Source organism: Aethalodelphis obliquidens, unplaced genomic scaffold (assembly GCF_003676395.1).
Source record: "Aethalodelphis obliquidens isolate GAN/ISIS:26980383/991018 unplaced genomic scaffold, ASM367639v1 scaffold34, whole genome shotgun sequence".
Classification (NCBI taxonomy): domain Eukaryota; kingdom Metazoa; phylum Chordata; class Mammalia; order Artiodactyla; family Delphinidae; genus Aethalodelphis; species Aethalodelphis obliquidens.
The window spans coordinates 3018950-3029271 of NW_020837978.1; the positions used below are offsets into that span (position 1 = coordinate 3018950).

A 10322-nucleotide genomic window follows, 5' to 3' on the forward strand; every position below is an offset into this window, starting at 1 on the left:
TGCAAAAGCACTTTATACACTTTTTTAAAAAACTATATGTTTAGGCCTAAGGCCAAAAATGGGTTAATCATACTGTGATATTTACGTGAGTTTGATCACTCAGACGCTATAAACACCATGTAAAAGAGTAGGCGTTAATAATTAAAGCAGCCTGGTGCTGGCATGTGAATATACAGATGGAGGGATAGAGAGACTAGAAATAGACCACCCACATATGGGAATTTGGTGGATGATAAAGTGGAATTTCAAACCACCGGGGGAACGAGATACTTCAATGAGTATGTCAGAACTGGGCAGCCAAATGGGAAAATCGTTGAGTTTGATGCCGACTTTATCACTTGTTCTAACATAATTTCCAGATGTTTCAATATATACACTACCAAATGTAAAATAGATAGCTAGTGGGAAGCAGCCGCATAGCACAGGGAGATCAGCTCTGTGCTTTGTGACCACCTAGAGGGCTGGGATAGGTAGTGTGGGAGGGAGGGAGACACAAGAGGGAGGGGATATGGGGATATACGTATACATACAGCTGATTCACTTTGTTATACAGCAGCAACTAACACAACGTAAAGCAATTATACTCCAATAAAGATGTTAAAAAAATCAAACTGTAAATTCCTAGGAGATAACACAGGAGAATTCATTTGTTTTTAGAAATGAACATCTTGCCAAATAAGATGCAAAGGTACAAAAAGCATAAAACAAAAGATTTCTAAACGTATAAAAATTAAAAACTCCTGCACGGGAAAAAAATGTCACAAAGTCAAAGGGCAAATGACAAGCTGGGAGAGAATACGGCAACATATATGACAGACAAGGGGCTAAATCCCTTAGTAATTAATTAATCAACAAATGTTTAATGAGCAACTATTATGTGCCAGGCACCATTCTAAGCTTTCGGGGATTCAAACCAATTAAAACTCCCTGCCTCCTGGAACTCATATGCTGTTGGGAAGGCCATAAAGGGATCTTGGATATTAGTAAAAAAAAAAACAATAAAAAATGAGCAAAGACCATAAAGAGTTTGCATAGCTGATAATACAAATGGTGTTTAAACATATGAAGAGTGTACACTCTTCCTCATAACAAATGAAATGCAAGTTAAATTTCAATAGGGTACCATTTTCATCCATCAAATTTTCCAAAATCAGAAGTGTGATAATATACCATATTGACAAAGATATAGAGAAACAGGCATTCTCTTGCAGTTTAGGTTGGAGTGTGACTGGTTCAAGTTCTCTGAAAAGCAATTTGTCATCATCTATCACAATCATAAATGCATGCACTCTTTAGCCTAGCGATTCTGCTTCTAAAAATTTAGGCAACAGATACATTTGTATATGTGTGCAGTGACTTGTACATGAGAATGTTCACTGCAGCACTGCTTCTAACAGTGAGACTCACAACCAGTCTAGATACCCATCAGTAGGGCTATGGTTAAACAAATATGGAACATATCTAAAACAGTACAAATTGTTAAAAAGAATATAGTTGTGGGAATTCCCTGGTGGTCCAGTGGTTAAAATTTTTCACTGCCGTAGGCCCGGGTTCAATCCCTGATGAGGGAACTAAGATCCTGCAAGCCGCACGGCACAGCCAAAAAAAAAAAGAAAAAAGAAAAAAGAATATAGTTGCTGAAAATAATGTATGAAAGATTCTTCATAATACATTGTGAATAAATGTAAGATTCTGAAGTTATATGCAATGCTGAGCTGATACTAATGTAAAAAAATAACGTATGTGTATATTACATACGATAATTATAAATTTTATTAATATAAGGGATTTTAATGTACAATTAATAAATAATAGAATACACAATATTCTTTATTGTAAATTCCATCCTGTAACATCCCTGTGACTTGCTATTTCTTACAAAATCCACTGTCGGTTTTATAATTCTATCACTAACAATCATGTCACAAAATCAGACCCTGAATAAAGCTTGATTACTATACAGTCATCAAAGAAATCACTCATATCATTGACAATGAGTGTGTTCATACATGAAAACTGATTGATATTCCTTTTTTTTTCATGAGTGAAATGAACAGAAAACAAGTATGTATGTTGGAACTTCACCGCTTATCGGTGACATGGGCTGCTTGGCTGAATCAGGTCACGGTTTCTGAACATCGAAGAGTATTTCCTCACCTTTCAGTACTCTTCAAAACACAGAGTCAGACACAACGCTTCTACACTGAATCTGTGTTGTTATCGTTTTCCCCACCACTGTCCGAAGTCTAGAACAGGAGTCAGCAAAGGGCAGCCCTTGAGTCAAATCTGGCCAGCCGTCTGGTCTGTAAATGCAATTTGGACATCCATTCATCTACGTATCATCTAAGGCTGCTTCTGTGCTTCAATGGCAGAGCTGAGTAGCTGCAACAGAGGGCCATGTAGCTGCGAACCCTCAGGTATTTACTATCTGGCCCTTTACAGAGAAAGTGTGCAGACCCCTGGTCTAGATAATCAGCAGAACAATAAAACTCGCTCTGATTTGTAGTGTTTGCTGATTTCCAGGGTGTAAATATTCCCACCATGACCAATTCCGAGCCACAAACACACTCTCACTGAATGCACAGTTGGGAAGGGGTGTAAATAAACAGCACACGATGTGTACTATTTCCACTCTACAGATACGACAGGTGTAAATAACCTCGGGAATATAAAATAGATAACAGAAACGTATTAAAATAATTAGGAAGCTGTGAGTTTGGGGTATTTGTCTTAATATGACATATTTAATAATAAGTCATATAATTTGATTTAATAATGGCTGTGCTTGGCAACCAGCGTACCACACTCCTGAAAATTGAACAGTGGTCCCCTATAAGCCGATAGGCTGGCTACAGCACACCACTGGGCATGGTACACAGTCAAACGTGTGAAAACTGGCAGGCAAGGGCACGGCCTCACAAGCATACATGCTTCTGTGTGCACAGAGTATCTCAGAAGATGCATGAGGAACTGAGGACAGTCGTCGGTGGACAACTGGTCTAGGAGGTGGGGTGAGATGGAGATTTATTTTTTACTGTAGATTCTTTTTGAATTTTTTTATGCCTGTGTAACCCTTAAAAACCCAATTTATTACTGTTTGTAGGCGGGCTGTTAAATCACTCTTTCCTGCGTCTCCTTTCGCCCTGGAGAGTCTGGGCACTGCCGGTAGAGTGCTCCGGCATAGCCCCACCCCTGGCTGGGTCCAGGAGGGCACGCCTCCTGAAGTTCAAGCGCATCGGGGCGAGGAGCCCTGGAGGCTGCATGACAGCCCTGTGAATCAGCACTCTTCCCAGATGAAAATCCTGGCTGGAAAGCAACCTCAAGGCCTCTGGCCCTACTGCATTGCCCTGACTTCTCTTCTCTGTTTGTTCATCTTTCCTGGAAAAAATAAGTAAGCTTCTCCCCTTCACCAATTTCCCTGGCACTCTGCAGGGCAGGCCACAGAGCCCTGCCTGCCAGCTGCTTCCCGTGTGCCAAGTCTTCCTGACTCTATTTACCTCGGTGCTCCAGTGCCCCGGGCCGCGTCTGTGCTCACAGATCAGCTAGTGGGGCGGCTGCCAGCCCAAGTCCACACTCCCTGCTGGTGACCCCCAGCATGTGTGCCATGAAGACCAGCCTGGCTATGACAGGAGTCGCTTCCACAGGAACCATCGAGAAGACTTTAGCCAGGAGAAAATGCTACCTCATCCAACAAGGCATCTGAGGGGCATGGGGGCCCCCGTGTCTATGTCATGTTTTATCCGCTCCAACTGGCTTTGTCAGATTTCTGACTATCTACCTTGGGCTGTGTCCCCTGGTGCTTGTCCCTGGTTCTTTTTTGTTCTCCAGGTTTATGAACCTCTTTCTGCCTCACCTGGTCTCACCTGGACACCGGCCTCGTGGTGGAACCCTTCCCACACGTCCTGTCTGGACCGACCACTTCCGTCCAGATGCCCAGCTCGGCTCTTATCAGCCCCCTGCCCTGTCCTCCACCTTCTCAGTCCTGGCTCCTCTCTCTGTCCCTTGAATCCATAACCAGATATGCTCACACTCTCACCGGAGACTCCAACCTACTGACTCAGGGCCAAGGACGCACCCAAGTGTTTGTTTTCTAGGTAAGACTTCCTCAGTGGTGATGTGAAGGGCAGCAACAGATGTGTCTGTGCTCTTCCTTCAAGTTCCTGGTGACTCCTTTTCCCAGCCCCGATGTCCAGGCTAGATGAGGCTATGGGGTGTCTTAGGTCAGGTTCCCCTGAAGCAGGTCTTGAGACATAAATGAGAATGAAAGAGGTTTACTGGGCTGTGTTCCCAGAAGATGTCGGTAGGAGACCAGGAAAGGAAGAAAGCCAAGCAATGATGCAATAGTTAGCGCTGCAGTTTCCCACTGCTGCGTGACAAACCATTCCAACTTAGTGGTGGACATCAACTGCCCTTTTCATTATGCCAACAGATTCTGTGGGTCAGGAATCTGAACACAGCAAATGGGACAGCTTGTTTCTGTCCCATCATGTCTAGGGCCTTAGCTGGGAACACTTGAAGGCTGGATGGCTCAACAAACAGGGACTGGAACCATCTAGAAACTTCCTGACTTGCAAGTATGACTGAGCTGGGATGAGTCAAACCAGTGGGTCTACATGTGGCCTTCCCTGTGGCTTTGGGCTTCTCACGGCATGGCTGTTGGGTTTCAAGAGCAAGCCTTCCAAGAGGCAAAGTCTTGGAGAAGAAGACTTGCAAGAGAACAGGGCCAAAGCTGCAAGACTTTTTCTGACCTGGTGCAGAAGTCAGCAGCAAAGTTCTACTGATTCAGCTGCACTCTGCTGGTTACAAGCAATCACTGAGCCCAGCCCAGATGCAAGGGGAGGGGAATTATCTCCAAGCCTCAATGGGACTAAGGCAAGGTCACGTTGCAGAAGAGCATGTGGGTGGGAGGTACCACTGTGGTCATCTTTGAAACTGCCGTCTGCCACATGCACAAAGGCCCACAGAGGGTACCTCTGGCTTGATCCCACGTGAGAAGCTCCAAGGACCTGGGCTGTTTATACCCACGCACCCATTTGTCATTGGCCTCAGGCTGCCCCTGGGAGAGCACAAATTTCCAGTCACTTCTGTCTCTCTGTGAGTGCAGACAGAGTAGACTCTGGCAGGCTGGGGGCAGCCCTGTGACAATGTGTGTGACAGAGACACAGGTGCTGGCCCTTGGGACTGAAAACAATGTGGGAACAGATGTGCATAAAACTGGAAAGGGATCCCGGGTGGTCTGGGCTGTCTCAGTCCCTTCGGGCTGCTAAAACAGAGTACCATAGACTGGGTGGCTTATAAATAACAGAGATTTCTCAAAGTTCTGGAGGTTGGAAGTCCAAGATCAGGGTGCCCTCTTCCAGGGTGCAGGCGGCCATCTTCTGGTCGTGTCCTGACACAGCAGCAAGCAAAAAGGGGAAGCACCCTCTCTGGTGATGCTTATAAGGACATTAATCCCATTCCGAGGGCTCTGCCTCATGACCTCATCTAATCGTAATCACCCCCCAAAGGCTCCACCTTCAAATACCATCACGCTGGAAGGTAGGGTTTCAACACTGCCATCAACGGCAGCATGGGCTGGGATCTCTGTACGTACTCCTCACTTAACAAGTGCTGTGGAGTGTTGGCTGTGCCCTGGCGTTTTAGAGTTAAACAGCTCCTGGCCCCACTATGACTACTGTGTAACCTCTTTCATAAAATAGGGATAATAAGAGTACTTACTCCACAGGGTGGTGGTAAAGATAAAATGAAGTTATGCATGAGAACCATTAACACGGTGCTTCTGGCACATGGTAAGTGCTGTAAGTGTTAACAGTTGGTGTTGTTATTTTGGTAAAGGCACAAGAAAAGGAGTTATCTACCCAGCTGAGCATAGAGGGAAGGACACACTATGGGAACTATATGGAAGCTCTGACACAAGCTGGGGTGTGATAGCAAGGACAAGACTTTGCTCTTCAGGGCTATTTATGGTGTGTGTTCTGCAGGCTTAATGTGGGATGCTGGGCATGGCTGCAGGGAAGCCACTCAGCCTGTCAGGTGGCTGGTATTACACACCTACGGTCTGCAAACTCAGTGCGGTCTGGCCACCCTCCTGGGTTTCTCTGGTCGGCCCTGCTCCTTAAGCACCATTACCTGCTCTCTTTGTCTGCATTCATTTCTTAGCTGCCATGAAGCTTAACACTTGGATTTCTTTCTATTTCTCTGGCCACAATTATTTGGGTTTTTTGTTTGTTTTAATAAAATAGCTCCCATACACCAAAGACACGTATGTTTGTATATAACACACATCTACACAGTTTTTAAAAAATAACAAGAGGAATACACAGGTGCTTGATACCCAAATTAAAAATAAACAAAAACATTACCAGTATCTTTGAAGTGTGCATGTTCCCCTGCCTAATTGCATCTTCTTACCTCCACCCAAGAGGTTACCATTATCCTGAAATTTACGTTGATCATTCTCTAGCTTTTTCTCTATAGTGTACTGTATTAGTTATCTACTGCTGTGTAACAAATTATCCCAAAACTTAGCAGCTTAAAAAATATGCATTTATTACTTCACAGGTTTCGTGGTCACAAATTTGGGAGCAGCTTCGTCGGGTGGTTGTGGATCCAGATCTCTCATGAGGTTGCCGCCAAGACTTCAGCCCGGGCCACAGTCATCTGAAGGCCTCACTGGGGCTGGGGATACATTTCCAAGATGGCACACTCACGTGGCTGTTGGCAAGAGGCATCAGGTCCTTGCCACGTGAGCTACTTGAGTGTCATGACACCTGGCTTCCCCCCAGAGCAAGTGATCCAGGCAAGGGCATGAAGGAAGCCACACTGCCTTTCATGACCTAGTACCAAAAGTCACACACTATTACTTATGCTTTTCTATTCATTAGAAGTGAGCCACTGAGTTCAGCCCACATTCAAGGGGAGGGGAATTAAGCTCCATCTTTTAAAGGAGTGTCAGAATGTAAGAATTTGTTATGTGTATATCTGTGTCTGTGTCTGTGGTCCTAAACTATTCTTTTTTTTTTAATCTTTACCTAAATGGAATCACACTGTTAGTGTTCTGTGACTTGCAATTTCATCCAACCTTATATTTTTGACATCCATTAATACTGACACATTGTATTAGTCTGCTAGGGCTGCCATAAGAAAGTACTGTAGACAGGGCAGCTTAAAAAAAACTGAATTTGTTTTCTCAGACCTGGAGGCTGGACGTCCAAGATCAAGGTGTTGGCAGGGGTAGTTTCTTCTGAGGTCTCTCTCCTTGGCTTGTAGATGGTTTTCTTCTCCCTGTGTCTTCGCATGGTCTTCCTTCTTTATGGATTTGTGTCCTAATTTCCTCTTCTTATAAGGACATGGGTCATATTGGATTAAGGCCTACCCTAATGATCTCATTTTATTCATTTCCCTCTTTAAAGACTTTATACCCAAATACAGTCACATCCTGAGATAGTGGGGGGTTAGGACTTCAACATATGAATTTTATGGGGGCACAATTCAACCCATAACATACACAGACCTGCCGTTTATTCACTTTCACTGCTCTACAGTATTCTATTGTGTGAGTAGACAAAAATTTTTTTCTATTCTACTATCGATAGATATTTTCAGTTTTTGTTATTAAAAAACATACTGTCACATGCCTCCTGGCACCCTTGAATATGTAACATACACACATCTTCATATTTACTAGGTTAATGCCAATTTTTTTCCCCAAAGGTTGCACTAATGTACGTTCCCATCACCAGGATATCAGAGTTCTCATTGCTCCACATTCTTGCCAGTGTTTGGTATTGTCAGACTCTCTAACTTTTCTAATCTCATGGGTGAGAAATGATATCTTTTGTGGCTCTATTTAGCATTTCCCAGATGACCAACAAGGTTGAGGATCCTTTCATTTGTTTGTGAAATGCTTTTTCCTTTCTTTTGTCCATTTATCCATTGGGTTGTTAATTTTTTCCGTATTGATTTGTCAAAGTTCTTCACATATTGGTACTGCACGTATTTTCTACCAGCTTATCTTTTTACTTTCTCTGGCCAAACTTCATAAGTCTCGGCTCTTCTTCTTCTGCCCATCTATTGTTTGTGTTTCTCTCAGGTCCTGTCCTCTCCCTGCTCTACATACTGTCCTTAGTTAATCCGTCCAATGAATGAACTTCTCACCTACAAATGTTACTGAATCCTAAACTACATCTTCAAAATAGCTCTGCTGAGCATCTTAAAGTTCACTGAACACTCCATGCTTTTTCCAACTTGTGAGCTTTGGCACATGCTTGCCACTCTTAGTGGAATAACATCTCCCACCCCATCCTCCTCCACTCTCCCATACACTTTTTTTTTCTTTTCTTTTTTTTTTTTTAAATGTCGGTTCATTGGGGTTTTTTAAATTTAGTTTTGGCTGTGTTGGGTCTTCGTTTCTGTGCAAGGGCTTTCTCCAGTTGCGGCGAGCGGGGGCCACTCTTCATTGCGGTGCGCAGGCCTCTCACTATCGTGGCCTCTCTTGTTGTGGAGCACAGGCTCCAGACACGCAGGCTCAGTAGTTGTGGCCCACGGGCCCAGTTGCTCCACAGCATGTGGGATCCTCCCAGACCAGGGCTCGAACCCGTGTCCCCTGCATTGGCAGGCAGACTCTCAACCACTGCACCACCAGGGAAGCCCTCCCATACACTTTTTAAAAATTGTATTGAAGTGTAGTTGATTTACAATGTTATGTTAATTTCCACTGTACAGCAAAGTGACTCAGTTATAGATATATATATTCTTTTTCATATTCTTTTCCATTATGACTCATCACAGGATACTGAATATAGTTCCCTGTGCTGTACAGTAGGACCTTAATGTTTATCCCCCATACATTTTTTTTATCACTAATTCCTACTAACCTTCAAGTCTCGGGTCTCAGCTAAGGGACTTCTCACCATGCCCCCATAGTGCCATACAACTGTCCTGCCACAGCACTTAGCACACTCTATTATAATTATCTTTTTACTGAACTGTCTCCTAGACCAGACTATGAATCCCTATGACACTGTACCCAATACTTATGTTTCAGTACATAACTGACATGCAATAAATACTGTTGACTAGTAATTTTCATTCATTCATTCATTTTCATGCTCACCAATACAACTGACACATAAGTGTGCAAGTCATTTCTGTTACTAAAACATGAACATAAATTTTACACATTAATCATCAAAATGAAGTTAAAACCACCTCTGATCCCTGGTTCCCCCCCAATGAAAGTATTACAAACATGCACAACAATAGTTAAGGTTCAGCAACAGCTTCTGCTCAGCCAAGACCACAGCCCTATGACAAGAAAAGCCAGACAGAAGTTTGCAGGGTCCCCCTCAAGATTTCTAATGGACCTCTGTCCCTCCCCAACGTTGGTCAAACGAGTTGCATTTCCTCCAGAGAGAAATGGGAACTAGGGAGAATTGTCTAACCTGGTCACACCCGGGAAAGTGGGAACGCTTGACACGCCCAAGGAGGGATGAGGGTGCTTCTTGGCAATGACTCAATGGCGTGCTTTCCCTGAAGTCATCTGTTTGGCATTGATACCTGTGTAGTCAAAGTCAGACTGTCAGCTCTGTACCGAACTGTACCAAACAGCTGTACAGGCAGAAAGGGGTTGGCAATAGGGCATCTGATGAATGAGCTGAAGTCTTCCTTTGACTTTATTTTCTGGTCAAAATGTAAGCTGAACAGATTTGCTACTTTTTCTTTCCTCTGAGATAAATCTTTCTAAGCATTTGGAATTAGAATTAGACTGACAAGGTGTCAGTCAGTCACTCCTAATTTCCTCCACTGCAAGGTTTCTCAACTTCAGCACTATTAACATCTTAGTCCAAATAATTCTTTGTTGTGGAGAGAGTGTCCTGTGCATTGCAGGACGTTTAGCAGTGTCCCTGGCCTCCACTCACTAGATGCTAGTAGCACCCCTTCAAATCGTGACAACCAAATATACCTCCAGACACTGTCTCCGGGATCTAGAATCTGGAGAGACCTTTAGATTTCCCGCTACTGGCTAAAGTTGCCTTGTCTTTAGCTCCCTTCTCACATAAGGGCTAATCAATAAAGAAATTATTTTAATAAATAGGAGGCATAAGCCTGTTGTGTTGAACGTTTGGAAATGATTCTCTTCTCAATTCAAGGTTGAATTCAGCCTTGGTTCATACTTATCATTTTACAACCCTACTCAAAAGTAGGGAGCGATTCCCATTAACAGAAAGTTCACATTCCTAAGCCACCTATTCAAGAGCCCCACAACCTGGGTTTAGAAACTTGGGGAGAATTACGCTAAGTGGAGAAAGAGGTTGGACATT

The 10322-nt window shown here is 43.7% G+C and overlaps 1 long non-coding RNA gene across 1 annotated transcript; it reads left to right on the forward strand.

The window, feature by feature from the left end:
• Positions 1 to 2943: 2943 nt before the first annotated feature.
• Positions 2944 to 8395, forward strand: LOC113631699 (uncharacterized). The gene is made up of 3 exons (XR_003437520.1): positions 2944 to 4094; positions 5726 to 5789; positions 6562 to 8395. It is a non-coding gene; the product is annotated as an uncharacterized LOC113631699 (long non-coding RNA).
• The last annotated feature ends 1927 nt before the right edge of the window (positions 8396 to 10322 follow it).